The following is a 19,257-nucleotide window of genomic DNA, read 5'->3' as shown; positions in this document are numbered from 1 at the left end:
GGTTCCTCAGAGTTCAGTTTTATCCCCCATGCTGCTTAACATCAACATGAAACCTATGAGTGGGAGTATCAGTAGTTTTGGAGTAAGTTGTCAGCAATATGCTAATGGTACACAGCTTTACTTCTCCTTTACATCTGCAGATGTGGCAGTGGATATGCTGGACCATTGTCTTTCTTTGGTAATGGAGAGCCAACAAACTGAAGCTCAATCCAAATAACACTAAGGCACTGTTAGCGTGCAGTTCCCTTGACTAGATGGGTGGGAGGTTGCCTGCTATTGATGAAGGTAAAGGGACCCCTGACCATTAGGTCCAGTCATGACCGACTCTGGGGTTGCGGCGCTCATCTCGCTTTATTGGCCGAGGGAACTGGCGTACAGCTTCCGGGTCATGTGGCCAGCATGACTAAGCCGCTTCTGGCGAACCAGAGCAGCGCACGTTTACCTTCCCACCGGAGCCGTACCTATTAATCTACTTGCACTTTGACGTGCTTTCGAACTGCTATGTTGCCAGGAGCTGGGACCGAGCAACAGGAGCTCACCCGTGGCAGGGATTCGAACCACTGACCTTCTGATCGGCAAGTCCTAGGCTCTGTGGTTTAACCCACAGCGCCACCCGCGTCCCTTCTTGATGGGGTTAGACTCCCTCTAAAGGAGTAGCCACAGGGCTGGGGGTATTTCTGCATCCATTGCTGTCACTTGAGGCTTAGGTAGTCGCTTCTGGTGATATATCAGTGAAATCTCAAGGGATTTTACCTGAGTCCACTACCACCACTTCAGAGGCACTGCCATACAACCCAGGTAAGGGAGGCTTCAGCTAGGGCTGGGCAGATTGGTGAAATGGGACATGCTGCCAGGCATGGAGAACCATGGTTGTCCATTAAAATTCCATCCCATCACTAGAAGACTGATGAACACTTTGTCTGTTTTTGAGGGACTGTTTGTTGTGCTGTGACAGAAACAAGGTTTAGTTAGTGTCCTTCAAACCCCACTGTACTGCAAGCTTAGTCTTAGATGTGGTGTAGGAGGACCCCTTCATGGTAGTGTTAATTATTATTATTATTATTATTATTATTATTATTATTATTATTATTATTATATTAATACCCCACCCTCGCTGGCCAAACATTGTTGAAGGATTTCAGTATCTATGCTGAGGCTGCCTCAATTGGGCCTGGGAAGAGTGTCAAAATATAGAGCCCTGGAAGGCTGCATTCAGTCCTCCTGCCTGAGGTTCCCCAACCCTGTAATAATGCAAACCAAACCCACCACCACCACCGAACATTTCATCCATCACCCAGAAAGAAGCAAAATTATCCTACTTCTTGCACTTCTTTTCCTTTTTTTCATTTTTTGCAGAGGATGAACATGGGGAAGGAAATTTGGTTCAGCTCTACATAAAACTCATAGTACTCTGTTAAGATCAGCATTTTAGAGCCAATTCTGCCCACTCCTAGCACTTAGCCGAGAGTGGACTAATCAGAAAGAAGAATTTATGGGGCAGTGTGAGGAATATAACTCAGACCATGTTAAAATGTAAATCACTGGAAGGGATCAATACGCAATTAAATGGAACACACACAATAAATAATTAAAAACAATCCCTGGAACAATGCCATAGATGAGTTAGGCAAAAGTATTTCAGGGTGGAGTCAGGGGCAGAAAGATTGCTGCAGAATCCTAATCCTCCAGTCAAATTTTTCTACCTCTACAATCAATGCATTGATTGATTGATTCATTGATTGCAGCTCTTGATCGCCCTTCTTTTAGTGAATTCTAGGATTGTACACAGTTAAGTAATAGGAAAAAGATAAACTTTAAAATTGACAATTAAGGATAAATCAGCATAAAAACAACAAAATTGGATTCAATAATAAATAGAGTTGTATCCCATGTCAGTCCTACTTAGAGTAGGCCTGTTAAAGTTAATGGACATAACTAACTTAGGTTCATTAATTTTAATGGGATACATCAGATAATGATCTGTCACAAGTCCTAGACAGCTTATTCATTCTGACCCAATGCTTGAGAGACTAGGATAGTTATAACCTGCCATTGAAAGCCCACCTGTCCCGTGCATATATTAGAGTTTCACAGTTAGGACACCACAATGGTAAGGACCCATAATGGTCCATACATGCTCACAGGACAGCAAGAAGGGGACCCTCTACTGACTTCAATACACAAGATAAAGGAAAAGATGCTCCATCAGATAGGTTTATCATAAGCCGTTTAGTTATTTGTATGTTATTGTATGACCAGGACGCAGGTGGCGCTGTGGTCTAAACCACAGAGCCTAGGGCTTGTGATCAGAAGGTTGGCAGTTCGAATCCCCGTGACAGGGTGAGCTCCCGTTGCTTGATCCCAGCTCCTGCCAACCTAGCAGTTCGAAAGCATGTCAAAGTGCAAGTAGATAAATAGGCTCTGCCGGGAAGGTAAACAGTGTTTCCGTGCACTGCTCTGGTTCAGCAGAAGAGGCTTAGTCATGTTGGCTACATGATCCAGAAGCTGTCTGCGGACAAACGCCGGTGCCCTTGGCCTATAGAGCGAGATGAGCGGCGCAACCCCAGAGTTGTCCACGACTGGACCTAATGGTCAGAGGTACCTTTACCTTTATGTTATTGTTAACACATTGAATTGGGTATAATAACATATTTGCAGATGACATGATATTTACATGACTACTCTAACCAACATCCCAGCAGCAGCCTTCTGCACTAAGTGAAGGCTTCCTGGGTAGCCCCATATAGAGTGCAGTACAGTAATCCAGAAATGACGTTACTATGACATGTAGCACTGTAGCAGTGTGGCAAGTCTCTCTCTCTTTTAGAATGACCATAGTTGAAGAGCAAGTGGTATCTCAAAGCTACAAGCCTGTTCCTCCAGGAAGGGTGTGACCTTGTTCAGAAAACGTTTTTATGCAATTTTCAGGTATGAGAACAACCCCCACCCCCACCCCCACCCCATCACTGTTTCCAGACTCTAGTTTAGCGGTGTAACAGTTTCGTAGAATCACAAGACTGTAGAGTTGGAAAAGGCCCTGAGTGTCATCTAATTCATCTGCAATGCAGGAATCTCAAATATAGCACCCATGATCTAGCACCCCTCCCCTGAGTGTCTTTCCCCATGGGAATCTGTTGTAATAAACAGTCACTGATTCACACTTACATGCGTGAAGAGGTTAACCTGAACCTGAGCACAAGTTACCAGAGTGAGTTTGGCTTGGCAGGCTCACAGCAGCCTCTGTTTCCACCTCTCTTTCTCTTTTTGTGCAAAGAAGAAGCCATAAGGACAATGGTTCCCAGCTGCAAGAAAAGCCAAGCAAGCTGAATCCTTCTAAGGTGGTGCTGACCTTTAAAGCCCTAAACGGCCTCAAAGGCCCAGAATACCTGAAGGAGCCTCTCCACTCCCATCGTTCAGCCAGGACACTGAGGTCCAGTTCCGAGAAGTGAGGTTACAGGGAACCAGGCAGAGGGCCTTCTTGGTTGTGACACCCGCCCTGTGGAACGCCCTCCCATCAGATGTCAAGGAAATAAACAACTACCTGACTTATAGAAGACATCTGAAGGCACCCCTGTTAGGGAAGATTTTAATGTCTAATGCTGTATTGTATTTTTAATATTCGGGTGGGAGCCACACAGAGTGGCTGGGGAAATTAATAATAATAATAATAATAATAATAATAATAATAATAATAATAATAAATTTATTATATATACATTATTATTATTATTATTATTATTATTATTATTATTATTATTACTATTGCCCTGTTGGTGAGGTGCTCTTTAGAACCAGCTCCATTGAAATTTATGGATATTGGTGGTACTATTTCTGATTTTTTAAAAAATGATTTTTCTTGTAAACTGCTTTGGTATTTTGTACTTTGCAAATACACTGGTACCTTGGTTCTAAAACTTAATCCGTTCTGGAAGTCCGATCCAAAACCAAAGCGTTCCCAAACCAAAGTGTGCTTTCCCATAGAAAGTAATGCAAAACGGATTAATCTGTTCCAGACTTTTAAGAACAACCCCTAAAACAGCAATTTAACATGAATTTTACTATCTCATGAGACCATGGATCCACAAAATGAAAGCAATAAGCAATGTACTGTACTATAAATCAAATAAGACAGTATTGTAGATGATAAAAATTAAAATTATTTTTTTTCTTACCTGCACTGATGATAGCCATTGTTTGGATGGGGGGCTTTTATCCATTTCTGCAGTCACACAATCAATCAATCTATCAATCAATCAGTAGCTGAACTGGGTTCCACACAGTCACAAAAACAAATTAACCGGAAAAGCCTCAAAAACAGAAATGCAAAATAAATAGCAAAAACAAAAGCCCCGAACTTAATCCATTCTGGAAGTCCATTTGACTTCTGAAATATTTGAAAACCAAGGCACAGCTTCTGATTGGTGCAGGTGCCCCTGAAACAATAGCCGACAACTGCATTGGACGTTTGGCTTCCAAAAACGTTTGAAAACCAGAACACTTACTTCTGGGTTTTTGGCGTTTGAGAACCAAGGCGTTTGAGTACCAAGGCATTTGAGAACCAAGGTACCACTATAAGTGAATATTTTACTCACAGAGTTTCCAGAAGTTACAGCAAACAAGTATCCATTTGTTGGCAGGAAAACAAAGATTTAACAAGGTTCCAAATGACTATATAGTAGTTGAATTGGGAGCTTACCAGTGAATGGATCACCATGACTCTTGCAGAGGGCAAAACACATGGAAACACATCCTGACACAGCATCATTTCAATATTTTTCAATCCCACCCACTCAACTTCCCTGCAGAATATTCTCACATGAGACTTAAAGATCAGCACTCTTTTGTGTGAAATGAAAATGTGCCATTGCTATAAAAAGCATAGCTTTGAAAACAAAAATCCCACACAGAACATCACACCCAGAGCACCATCTAGCTCTACCTGTAAAGAAAATTCTCTGATTGCTAATCCTATGACCAGGTGGAATCCCTTGGAGATCTGCACAGAAGCAAGCCCTTCTCAGGGCTGCTTTGCCCTTCTGTTAATATGTATGGTTATAAAAGTGCTTCTTTCCATTTTCTTTAAATCCATTGTCAATTGCTAAGTGTAGACTTTTCTTGCCGGCAAATGGGAAAGAGAGGGGTAATTATATATAATCTCATTTTTCCCCCTGGGTTGCCAGGGAACTGTGCAGTAATACATAATGTATTTTAAATTGCTGGACTTAAGCCACACAGTAAATGGCCTAGCTAGTTAGTTCACATCCACACAAGAAGTAATAATGATCTAGTTTTAAAAGGGGGAAAGTGGAGCACAAGTATATATATATATCCGGTGGACTGCACACATAGTACTTGAGCTGCTCCCAGCCTGGCTTAGAAGGCATTCAGTTTTTCCAAACTTTTTCACAGAATCATCTGAAAAACATTTGGGGTTCTTTCCAGTGTCCTCTTGCACTAGCAGACCACTGGGTTTTAATGTCGCGCAACAGAAAAATACAACCCAACAAGCAGAAACTCATTGTGCATCTGTTGTGCACCAAAGTTACCAGCAACCTGGTAAATTCCCACCAGGCTTATAGCACTGTCAGATCTCTGAAGGATACGCTTACGTAACTCTACTATTTTCCCCTTTCGGCTTCCTTCCTACCCATACTCATTCCCAACAACAGCCTGTCATACCATGCCACTCCTCAAAAACCAATCAAATAAGTCCCAGAAGTGTGAAGTAGGCAAAAAACAGAGGGGCCCTAAAGCCAAACAAGGAATGTCTCCATAAAACGTCATACTCAGCCCATTCAACAGGTAACTGGACAGGCCCACACTGTACAAAGGAAGGGAGAATGGGCGTTGCAAAATGGTAATAAACAATCACCAAGCTCCTGCTTCCTGGTTGGCCCTCCAGCCTCACATGTCCTCTCACACCCTTACCTATAGGAGCAACTGAAGATCCATATACTTTTTTTTTTTGCAAAAGTTATGATGGGTGAGGACAAATACCTCCGCATATTATTGCAGGAAAAACACTGAGAAAATCATCCACTACTACTTTCTCCCTGCATAGCATTTCATATCCCAGGAGACTTTGAAATGTACTTTTCCTAGGCGCTGTTGAGGTCTATAGTAGCCCCTTTGGCAATTACAACTCCTAGGTCTACTTGTATCTTGTGATGCCCTCCCCACTGAATGCAGTATACTTCTGAACACCAGTTGCTAGGAACTGCAAGTGGGGAGAGTGCTGTTGCCCACGTCCTGCTTGCAGGCTTCCTAAACACATCTGGTTGGCCACTGTGAGGATGCTGGATAAGATTGACCTGACCCAGTAGGGTTATTCTTATGTTTTTATGGTAGAGAGATGGCCCTTCCTCCATATATTAACTGTCCAATTACCACAGTAGTGTTTGCATACATTTGATCACACTGTGAAGCAAAAAAATAAAAATAAAAAAATAAAAACACACAGCAAAATCCCCCCATTCTCTGCAGTGGCTCTGTAATTCTGGAATGACCTCCCTCATGCCCCATACTTACTAACTTTTCATTCTGTCCAGACATCCATTCTATTGTGCATTTATGACAATTTGTGCTCATGATGGTATCAGGGAGGTTATATGTGATCTTGCTTTCAATACTGTTTGTGCCAGCAAATATTTTTTGGGTGAACATGCTGCTTCATTTCCAGTCAGTGCCATTTCCAGTCCAGCCCCATGACTTCCTGCTGAAGTCCCGTAACATTCCACACCACAAATGTTAAGGAGGTTGCACTAGAACGCAGGAGTGCCCTTCCAGGTGACAATAATGTCACCTGCAGGGGCCCCCATACATTGGGGAAGTTTTACAGAACAACTAACAAAGCAGAATGGAAAGTGTGAATGATCTAGTCAGCTTTCCTAAATAATACCAACTTTAAAAAAGTCATTTGGATATATATTTTACAGCAGGAGGATTGAGGAAGCTTTGACAGTCAGAATGTGGGCCACAGTCCAGAGGGTCACCTAGCAGTGGTAGGTGAGGCCAGAAGAAATGATGGGTGAGGCAAAGATGTTACTCTTCCCTTTATATACTACATTCATATTACATGCAGAATACAGGTTTCTACACTTAAACACATATCTCTATTCAGAGAAGAAATAGGAATTATCACCGTTTAATGACACATTCCAGTTAGGCAAAAGTACTTCAGGGCATGAAGCAGTTTTGTGAGGGATGTAGTTTAGGAAGGACCTGGGGAGAGTTGCAAGGGCTTGGTAGAGTATTGTGGAGAGTTGTATTTGGCCCTCAAGACCTGAGGTTCCCCACCTATCTTAAGGGATTCTTTCTTCTTCCAATGGGAGTGATATTTGCACTTCTCTGTATACTTTTGAAGGGTTTGCTGTTTAGCCTCACCTGGCATGATTGTGCAAACAACAGAGGCAGCAGCTGGGAAACTGTTCATCTTTGTTTTCTAGGCAAATAATATTCATGGAAATGTCCCAAACAGAGAATATATATATATATATGAGAGAGAGGGGGGGGGGGAATGAGAGAGGGCAACATTTGACATAAAATAAATATTTTGTTAAAAGACTGAATAATTAAAATCCTAAAAGCACATACAGCAGAATTGCCTGACACTCATATCTGAGGTTAGGGGTACTTGAACCACATTGCTGAAAGCTTCACTAAATGACAAAATAGCTGCTTCATGTTCCCCAAAACGAAACAAAAAATATTAGATAAGGCAAAAGGCCATCGCTCAGTGGTACAGCATCTGCTTTGCACACAAAAAATTCTAGCTTCAATCCCTGGTAGGGTTGGGAATGTTCCCTGACTGAAATCCTGGGCAGGTCCTGCCAGTCCGGGTTGACAATACTGAACTAGACAGGACAATACCCTGACTTTATATAAAGAAGTTTCCTATGTTGGTAGGGATTTGAGAAATAAATACTTTCTGCCTGTTAATTACATCCTGATCAATCCACTGTTAATTTTGCTCCAAATATGAATTGAACTGTTAATTGATAGAACAATGAAAAATACAGAAATGTTTGTGTAACTGCATGAGAACAAAAAGTGAAATCCATCAACACAATCCGGTATGAATACATGAATAACCACTGCAATGTAAAAACAGTAATAAAAATATCACCAATGATCAAATGGAATTGACAAAACAATATTTTTCAATAAGCCTAATTGACAAAGCAACTGCTATTAATAAAGCAATTTGTTATGTGAATATTGTAGGGCTTACACTGTACCATGCTAATTCCTTCTCCAGCAGAATTTACCTAACTGCCATTCCAAATACAGAGAGCTGTGCCAAAAATGTCAAATAAATAAAGACAAAATAAATCAAAATCCTGAAAATTCAAATGTGGGGGGGATAAATTTCAAGAATGGGTATCCAAGGTGCTGAAGTGTTTCCCATATTCTATTATCCTTATTAAAAGGGGTGGGGTGGGGTGGATTTTTATTCCTCTTGCTTCTTTTGTTCATATGGAACTCATATTTGTTAGATATATTTTAATACTATTGCTTAACTTTTGGTTTTGATTGTATGTATTTCTAACCTAGGACTGCCAGACGAGGGATAGATTTTAAATATGGTAAACTAATAAATAGTATGTTGGAACTGTGCCCAAATGTAGGACTTCTCTGCATTCCATACATGCTCCGAATTTCTCAGGGGGGAAATGTAAAAATCACACCAATCATATAATGATACTTCATTGAAGATATGTTAACACTTTGCACACAATCTTCAGATACAGAAGTCACATTTTCATGGTAATAATTGCAATAAGAGGAATAAACTGTGGAGAAGAAGGATCTCAGGGGGAGGGCTCTAGTGATAGATATCTACTTCCAGCAAATTCTAGGGTGACCAGGTACAGAATAGGGCTTCAGTCCTGTAAATAGTTCTGAAGAAACTGGAGCTGGTTCAGCCCAAATATGGTAGGGTTGTCATACGTCCGAATTTTCCCAGACCATCCTCTTTTGGGGGCGGGGGTAAAATCTGTTTTTTTGGGGGGGGGTAGCAGATGAGCAGTAGGAGCTTCCGGGGTCATTTGCACAGCTCAACTGGGGAGCAGGAAGGCTCCCAATCCCCAGCTGAGCCAGTCGCAGTGCTCCCTCTGCTTGTGGGAGGGCAGGGAAGTAGTGTAGGTGGTCTTAAAATCCCATCAGTGGCTACTTATAATGATGGCACTTTTAACTACAGCATCAGAGGCAGTATGAAGAACAGCTGTTGGGGAACATGAAGGGGAGAGGGTTAATGCACTCAGAGATATCTGGAGATGCTAAACTAGATAGGCCTTTGGTGTGATCCAACAGGGCTCTTGGGACCGCAAAGGATTTGATTTAGTACACGTGGAAAGGTGAACTTATCTGATACTCACTTTCTGAAACAACATGAGATCCAAAAACACAGTCATTCTTCAAAAATAATGTTACTGAATTTTGAAGTGCAGTACTGCCGCCAAGTAATGTGTATAAAAATGCATATACTAGGCTAAAGTGTACAAGCAATTGCATATATTAGTGAAAATAACATAATACGTGGGGAAATTGCTTTGCAAAAATGTGTACATTGGGGAAAAATAGCATACAAACATGCGGCTATCAGGAAAACGTCACACTAAATTTTCATGAGGACTTTAAGTAAAAATTCACAAACAGATGTGAAAATATGGAAAACTGAATTTAAGGTTGGAAAAATGAGAAAGCGAGATACACTGAAACTCACGAATTCACCCTTCTCTACTTCTGACATTCTTATTTTGAGTTTGACACAGCTCTAAGGAAACTGGACCTGACTCAAAATAGGGGCCGCCTATTCAGGCAGGGGAAGTTTGTCTCTGGAGTTCTCCCCTTTAAATACCTTGCCCCATTCCTAAACTCACAAAACAGCCCTGATTCCATGCCACAACAGTCACACTGCAAATAGCTGTGCTGTGGGAGCTTTGATTGGGACCACAAAAGGAATCATAGCAGTGCTTTTATTGCTGTCAAAAAGCCTGGCTAACGAACACTTGCCTGCCTAGTCAAATTAAAGCTTGAATTACCATCTCTGCCTTTGTTGTGCATATATATTAAGCCATCTTTGTTTTTTGACATCATGGTTTCCAACAGTTGTCATGAACTGTATAGAGAGACGGTCTGGGAACTGTCTATTTTTCCTGCGTATCATGGAGGGGAAACATACGTTAAGAGTCAACTATGGATACATCAAGTGCTCTTGCTGTCTCAAGGATGTCAGCCTAAATTACTTTTTGTTGCTAGCATTTCCCTTGCTATCCTTGGATGGGCAATGCAAAGAACAGAACCCTATGAGATGTCAGGCCCAGCCTGATGGCTGACTGCAGTCTGACATTACCATACTGAGTATGCCTTCACCCTTTGCCGGTTGGGAAAGACATGATATGGGAAGGTGATACCATCATGAAGCTTGGAGATATTATGTCTGATAGTACACTCTACAATGGTGGTGGGGAGTCATTTTCAGCATGAGGGCAGCATTCCCTTCTAGGCAATATTCTGGGGGCCACAAGCCAGGGGTGGCAGGGCCAGAAGCAAAAGTGGAATAGCAAATGTTAATTTACTCACACGCCACTCTCTATTCCATTTCCAGGCAACATGCAACATATCAAGGTCCTCAAAGTATGATATTTTATACATACTCTTGTATCTGCTTTCAAAAGGGAAATCCCATAGACAAGAACAGTTATGCTCCTCTTGAGTAGCTGTGATTGCAATTATTTATTAAGGTTGGCTTTGTACTTCATAATGCATAAAATACTACTTGGCCAATCTCCTTGCCTTTGTGCCCCGGGAGAATGGAAGGCGGGGGGGAAAAGCACATCCCACCAAAAGCTGTACATTTTAATATACTTGTTTGGAAGACTCATATTTTATTCACTTCCCTTTGAGAAACTTTACACAGATCATATCAAGAAAGTGGGGAAAGGAGTGAGCCAGACTGGCAGCTGCTATAACAATAATTTTACATACGCATATGAAAAGCCCCAGCTATGACCACACACACATACACAAAGCTAGCATGATGTACATTGGAAGCCAACTCATGCGATTCCTATACAGGGATGCTAGAGGGATCCACTGGTCTGAGTTCCAAAGCTAACTCACCTGATTGGCACTGATCTCCACAGACTACTGTGGGCACTGGAATGCTGTTGTCCTTCCTAATCCTTTTGCTATGCGGTCTCAGGGCTGCATTTCATATATACCAGGGAGCAGCTGCTCCAAATGGCTAGAAAACATGGCCAAGGCCACATACATTCAAAATGGGGCCAGAGAGCAATGGCAATGTACAGGAAAAATATGCTGCCTACATGAGTGCACAGAAGCAGCAATCTTTTCATCCTCTGCAATGATCCTGGGGCAGATGATATATCACTATCTCCAACAGTGCTATTTTTCTAGAAATGGCAACAGCACCCACCTGAGAGGTGCTGGAACTGAGTTCCACTGAGTTCCAGCTGGAAAAAAGCCTTGACCTCCAATCACTCTCAGGGGCACATATGACCCCATTTTCGATGTGCATTGAAGTAGTCACACTTTCTAGACACTTGGAACAGCTATTGCAAGTACACACACACACACACACACACACAGACGAACAGACTTAAGACTAAGCACATGTAAAATTGAAACAAAACCACATTTAGACCAAATGTAGTCTGATCCATCCATTTTTTTCTCCTGCGTAGCCCAAATTTCTGTCATTTGTTATAAGACCCCTGACGCATCAGATAAAAAAGAAATGTACCCTGATTACTAAATATCCTATTGCTGTAAGGAAAAAAAACAATTGCAAAAGATTTGTAACTCATGGGTGAATGTCTCAGGTTCAGTCCCTGGCATCTTTAAGTAGGACTGTGAGACTTGGTATAAGGAAGCTCACTATGTACAAGGTGGACTTTAGCAACCGAGAAGAGCCATTCTCGTGTTGCCACCCTCTGCACCTCCCTCAGAGGGGAGAAGGGCTTCAGATGACTCAGGGTCCAGGTTGGTTCATATGGAGAGAATTGGTCCTTGAGGCATTTGGTACATAAAGCTTTTTACATCAAAACCAGCACTTTGAATTGTGCCTGGAAACTATTTGGTATGCAATGGAGCTATGTCCAGCTTTGTGTTATGTATTCAGACTGTCTTGCCCAGTAGAATCTATGGGTTGCATCCAATATAAGTTCTGCTTGGAGCAGCTCCACTGTTGTTAATGGACATGACTAACTTAGGTTTGTTCATTCTAGTGGGTCTACCCTATGTAGAACTTAGCTGGATGCAACCCTATAAAAATAATCTATTTTCTTCTGGATTTAAAATGAATGTTTTCTTGGTGTGTCGGTAACTATGTCATGGCAAATGGCAAAGGACTGCTATTATACCCAGCCAGATCACATGCAAATTTCCCTAGAAGTGCTAATATTCCAAGTGTGGAATGAATCCAAAAATTAGAACATAATTCTAAACTTCAGTGTCATTAGAGAAAATAAATGTTTTCCTTAGAGAAAGTAATAGACAGTTTCTAACGTTATGGTACATTAGCCTCTTTGATGCCCTTGCATATGATGCCATCATCTTTAATGCACATATTAAAGAGAAAGACGTTAGAGTTAATAAAGGGAATAGTTTCAATATCTGTACACTTACTGGAAAGTGTCAATTATTTCTACTCTGTAGGGCAGTTAAAAAGGTCTTCAGAGGACCTTATTTCCATTAGATAGTGACTATGTCCAAAATATTGAAATCATACATTTAACCATTATTTTGACTGACAGGTGTTCAAAAGGGCTCTCCCAAAGCATGAATGCTCTGTTGTGGTGGTTTCATAGATTCATACTATGCCGAATTGTCACTTCATGGATTCAGTTAGACTATATTGTTATAGGTTTGCAGGGGGCAAGGATCTCCTGGGTGCCAGTTCTTCTCATAATATATGAAATTAGTAACTATGGGGTATGAACAACGAATTTAGCAAGGCCTAAAAAATAAGCCAAGCCAGCTTCCTTGGGAGATTGGCTGAGAGAGGTGCCATCAAAAAACAAAAACAGATATGGGCAGATACAGTACCCTGACAAATCTAATGCCCTTTGAATCTAATGCTGGGCCACTGTGGGGAGCAAGCCCCTCTTGAGGTGTGATACTTGGAACCCTCTCTCCACCCAAAGTCAGGTGTAAATATGTGTAAGTAAGCATGTGATGGTTTATGTGTAAGTATATGTGTGAGTAAACCATGTAAATATGTGTAAGTAAACCATAGGAAATCAGCCCTGAGTGCTCACTGGAAGGACAGATTGTGAAGCTGAGGCTCCAATACTTTGGCCACCTCATGAGAAGAGAAGACTCCCTGGAAAAGACCCTGATGTTGGGAAAGATGGAGGGCACAAGGAGAAGGGGATGACAGAGGACAAGATGGTTGGATAGTGTTCACAAAGGATAGTGTTGGATAGTGTTCACGAAGCTACCAGCATGAGTTTGACCAAACTGCGGGAGGCAGTGGAAGACAGAAGCGCCTGGCGTGCTCTGGTCCATGGGGTCACGAAGACTAAACAACAACAACAACAAACCATAGACACTGCAGCCTCTGCTGCATCTCATTTTCCCCAAAGGAAACACAAACCCTTATAAACTGTCAAGACCCCTGGGATCTTGCACACTGTCAGGCTGCCATAAAAGCCCTTCTGTCTGTGGCCACAGAATGAAATGGACATTGACTGTATTGCAAAATAATAATAATAATAATAATAATAATAATAATAATAATAATAATAATATATTTATACCCCGCCCATCTGGCTGGGTTTCCCCAGCCACTCTGGGCAGCTTCCAACTGAATATTAAAAACAATACAGCATCAGACATTAAAAACGTCCCTAAACACTTGTCTTTTAAAAGTAAAATAGTTGTTTACTGCCTTGTCATCTGCTGGGAGGGCGTTCCACAGGGCAGGCGCCACTACCGAGAAGGCCCTCTGCCTGGTTCCCTGTAACCTCACTTCTCGCTCTTGCTCCTTCTCTATCACCATCTGTGGCTACCTCAAGCCTCTCCCCTTCACCCTCAGTCTCTGCTGATGATTCCTCCCTGACCCACCAGTCTGAACCTAGTTCAAAGTCCTCTTCCTCCTCAGGTGCCTCCTGGACCACAGGCTGCCACCACTCTTCCTCGTTCAGCCAGTCCCTGACATTGGACCACATGCCAGCACTGGGTGGAGCCAAGGGCAGAACTGGGTGGTGCAACAAATGTAAATCTTACCTTTGTACAGTAAACTAGTTTTGACACACACTCAGACAACTCTTTGAGGACACTTTCCAGCCAGGCAAAAACACCTGAGATGTGAAGCAGGGTCACTGAGGTGGTATCCTGGAGGGACATCACTGTCGGGTTCATGGGGAAGTGCTTACCTTTTCTCTGTGGTGATATCAGGTTATTTTTTTGTTTGCTTTTACTGCCACCAACACAACAGCAGACTTCCCCTTTCAGTGATACAGGCACTTTTTTTTGCCTCAGACACAGCAACATTTATTTTGATGGAATAATGGCCACATATATGCACAAAGGGCAGCCACCCAATTCCCTACCATCATACTCCAATTTCAGCAACCTTCATCTCAGCTCTAGCATATATACATCACATTTTTGATGCTGTGTAGAATCATTGTTGCTAAAACCTCCAGAGATATTCTCACTTACATATGTTCAATTATCATCCCACAGATGACAGCTGTACCCTATCTGCTTGTCAGCCAAGCACATAACCAAAAAATGTCTGAAACTGTGATTCTTCTCATAATGAGCCTCTTACCAAAAACTTCTTGCAAAGATTCAGTTGTATGCATGGTCGATCAGAAGTGATTCCCACTGAATTCAGTGGGGCTCACATCCCCATAAAAGGTATTATTTATATTTCACATGGATTCCATGGTTGAAAAGGTACACTCTTTTCTTCATTCTTTTATCTGATATTTTGCAGCTGACAGAGATGTTGCAATAAACACATATTAGCTTGTTTCATACTGATAGACAGTGAACCTTTTTCACTGAATCAATTTACAATTAGTCATTACAATAATTTACAACTGGTTGACTGTCTCAGAGATCAATGACTCATCTGGACAGTACATTTCAGAGCTTCTGTTACAAAAAATAATATTTATACAACTTGATTATTTAAAGTGATCTTTTTCTTTAAATTCAAAAGAATCAATAGCTCTTCCTGCCAATAATATTAGCTAAGCACAAAACACAAAATAGGTTTTGATTGCTCCTTAGATGTTTAGATGTGATTATATATGGTGCACAATGATTCTTCAACATCATCTTCTCCTAGTTCATAATTTGCAAGGTTCAGAGTCTGCCTGTTATATGTGGACCCATGTCCACATTGTAGCTTAGAATGAATAAGGATTTATCTTGCAAGTCTGATTGTTGCAAACTTTGTCATATAGGTTTGCCAATTTTTCCAAAAAGGATGTGTCTCAGGTGTTTGAAATATCTTGACTCAATGATGTTCTCTCTACAAGACGAGCAAGAACACTAAAAGAGGGAATGGAGAAGAGCCAGTAGGTGATTTTGACTAGAAAAGAGTATGAGAATCCCCACCCCTTCCATGTGAACACCTGCACAGCTATTATAACTGACTAAGGGCACAATCCAAAGGCAAGATCTGCTGGGATGAGCAAGGTTAGGAGTCACTCATTTGGTCTACATCAATGTAACTCCCTCATCCTGGCTCAGCCAGAGACATATCTCCCTCTCCCAGCGTAGATCTTAAGGCAGGGGTCAGCAAAATTTTTCAGCCGTAGGCTGGTCCACCATCCCTCAGACCACGTGGTGGGCCAGACTATATTTGGGGGGGGGGGGATGAACGAATTCCTATGCCCCACAAATAACCCAGAGATGCATTTTAAATAAAAGGATACATTCTACTCATGTAAAAACATGCTGATTCCCGGACCATCCGCAGGCTGGATTTAGAAGGTGATTGGACCAGATCCAGCCCCTGGGCCTTAGTTTGCCTACCCATGCCTTAAGGCCTAAAAGGGGGGACTGGTGGGGCCAAACAAGATTAGGGGAGTTTAGGCTGCATTCTAAGTCCATCCAGCTCATCCATGTGACAAGGTAACCCAACGTAAATTAAGACAGCAAAAAGGGTGATGCAACTCAAACTCTATTTTAAAGGCTCTTCCCCTCCCTTGGCCAGCAGTAACCCTACTCCTGAATGGTGTTTGGATCTGGTGTACTTTATGCCATCTTAATTTAAAGCAGCATAATCTATTGCAGCTACCTGTATTTAGGATTTCCCTTTACAATTGGAACAGATTTGGGGCATGTTTTCTCTCTCATTCCTCCTACCCCCAATACTAAGAGGCTGTTAAATGAGCGATCTTCTATTAGTCTGCCCAATTTCAACCATTGCCTACCATTGGGGGCACAATCATGAATTAAGTCTTCTATACTCCATCACCTGCCAAATAACAACCTTCCAAATGATATCCCTCTTGTCTGGTTTTTTCCATTAGGGCAGTCCAGCAGAAGCAAATGAGAATTGGAACGCATTCTCCAGCTTGTTCTGAATGGGACTCTTAGCTCTTGACTTGCTTACTTACATATCAATTTAGAACTCTTAGCTGGATTTAAATTGAGTTGAGAACAACCTGCTTAAGACAAAATTGAATCTTTTCCCTTACAGAATGTTCTGTAGGAGATTAGAACACGAACAAAGAGGGGGGGGTATCATATTATTACAATCTGAGAAGCCCTTGTAAAACCATTCTCTATATATACTAATAGCAAATTCAGTCCTCCCAGTACTATCCACACACACATATATACATAGCTAAAAATGGCACTACCCACACATGAGAGGAGGTTTCAGCAGGCTTGGGAGAACCCTGAGGTTTACAGAAGAAAGGAAGAAAGGAAGAAACTCCTCATGGGAGGAAAAATAAAGCAACCCAATGAGAAATGTTGTCATTGGCCATGAAATACTCACTGACTGTTAAGGGAAGCTCATGCATAACATCCAGCTATCATACCATCTGTAACCTTGTGCAAACAGACAACTGAGATGGACACTTTTTACAGTTATTCATACAGGTATATAATGTTCAATAAGTACACAATCTCAATACCTGTCTGCACAACAGTTGAGCTTTACAAATTCATAGCTGTGCACCTTTTCACACGAACACTTATACATGTGCAGATGCAGTCTGCCCTTACGTTCAGTGTGATGTGTGGACAAATCTACAAGATGAAACAGAGGGGCTGGCTGGGACTACTGATCAGAGAGCACTCCATACACCAACATTTACATATTTCTCAGTGGCCTTGGTCATGTTGTCTTGCTCCTTAAGAAAATTTTACTGACGTGCATGGAAAGCCAATGCAAAAGTCTTCGCATGGAATTAAGCAGTATCACCACTTAATGTGCTTGAGCAAGGTTGTCCTAGTTCAAAGCTCAGCTAATTAAAATTTAGGCTTAAAACTGATTTTGGTAGCTGTATGAGCTAATGGGGCATGGAATACCAAGAGGGGTCCTCATTATATCTCCAATTTGCACAGATGCCAGTGTCTATCTTTGATATGGCAGTGGTGATATCATAGCCAATGAGGTTAATCCGAGGTGTGATTATTGCTAATTGAAATTGCTCCTTAGGAGGTCCCTGTTATGACGACACGCTGAAGATAGTGCAGTGCATACAGGATAACTTCTAGGGAGCAACTTGAAGGCGACCATAAGCTTGGACCATCTCTCTATCTCTGTTACTGTTGCCAGAAGAAACATTTTCAAACAGCTCATGCTGAGCTGACGGAATGTATAGAATGCTGAGCTGTACCCTTGTGGTACAGCATGGACTTGGCAAGACATAGATTCAAGGTCTGGTTTTTGACAGCTGCAGGTAGGGCTAGGAAAGACCCATCAATGAAACCATTGAGAGTCACTAATAATGAGTATGGAGAATACTGAACAATATATTGGCAAACATGGCAACAAGCCTGTTCCCCCGCTTTGTGGGCAGGCGTCTTTGTGGGCAGGTCCTCAATCTCCCTTGAAAACCAGCCTATTGCAGGCCGGATCCTTTTCCTGTCTCCAAAAGGGCCAATGGCAGAGGGGGTTGGTGGGTGCGGGACCAACTGACCAATTGCGGCTCTTGGCACTATGCTCAGGGGAAGTTTAAATGACTGGCCTGTGGGGCCTTTCGGCATCTCTCTCGCTGCACCAGTTCTCATATAACCAAAATGCTTAAGTCTAAGTAATGCATGAGTGGGGTTAATGCCATAGAGTAACCTGTCACTCACCTTGTGAGGAGGGAAGTCAGCCCTATTGTTCCCTCAGTCTACCACAGTGTTTCCCAAACTTGGATCTCCAGCTGTTTTTGGACTACAATTCCCACCATCTGGTCCTGTTAGCTAGGGATGATGGGAGTTGCAGCCCCAAAATAGCTGGAGACCCAAGTTTGGGAAACACTGGTCTACCATGTGAACTCCAGTATGTAAAGAGGTCTGAGCTGTTTGCTCCAAGCTCAGAAATCATGGCTTTTCTACAAAGCCATTGTGTTCCTGTACTAAATAACTGAGGAACTTTCACCACTTTGGAACTAACCCAAGTTTTTCTGCCTGTGTTTTATGAGTGCTATTTGGAAGAACAGTCAATCTGACATTTGAAGGGTTTGTAAGTAAATAAGTAAACCATTTTTAACTTTCCAATTGTGTGGTCTTTTTCTATCCTAACGAAAGTGGAAAACTTTGGAAGGAACTTAGAAGGGCTTATTTTAAAGGCCTAACTGCCTATATTTCCATGCTTCATGTTGCTACATATTTGGTGATTTTAAATCTCTGCTGGGATTCTCTCATCACAGAGTACTTGCCCCAAATCTGGATCTTGGCATCCAAGAAATTATCTTTTTACACCTTTTTTTCCCCCTTAACCAAGAGCATTCAGCTGATAAAGAGGACTGAAGGAGACTGCAGTTTTAATATGGTTACCACACAATCACAGACCCACAGTGCTTCAGATAAATCATCTGGAATGTCATTGCCAAATTTAGTCCAGAAATCTATGCTGGACTATTGTGATTCAGCAAGTGGAGCAGCTGGAGCAAGGAAGTTGGAGGTAACTGCAAAACAACTATGGCAAGATGCAATTAATTTGTCTTATATGGACAGCCCTGGTTCTTTACATGGTGAGTGTACACGAAATGGGGTTGGAGATGCCTTATCCAAAATAAGAGATTTTGCTACATATTTCTTTAA

This window comes from Podarcis filfolensis, assembly GCF_964270895.1.
Source record: "Podarcis filfolensis genome assembly, chromosome: 15".
Classification (NCBI taxonomy): domain Eukaryota; kingdom Metazoa; phylum Chordata; class Lepidosauria; order Squamata; family Lacertidae; genus Podarcis; species Podarcis filfolensis.
The sequence above is the reverse complement of the archived record's forward strand: the minus strand, read 5'-3'. Positions refer to the sequence as shown.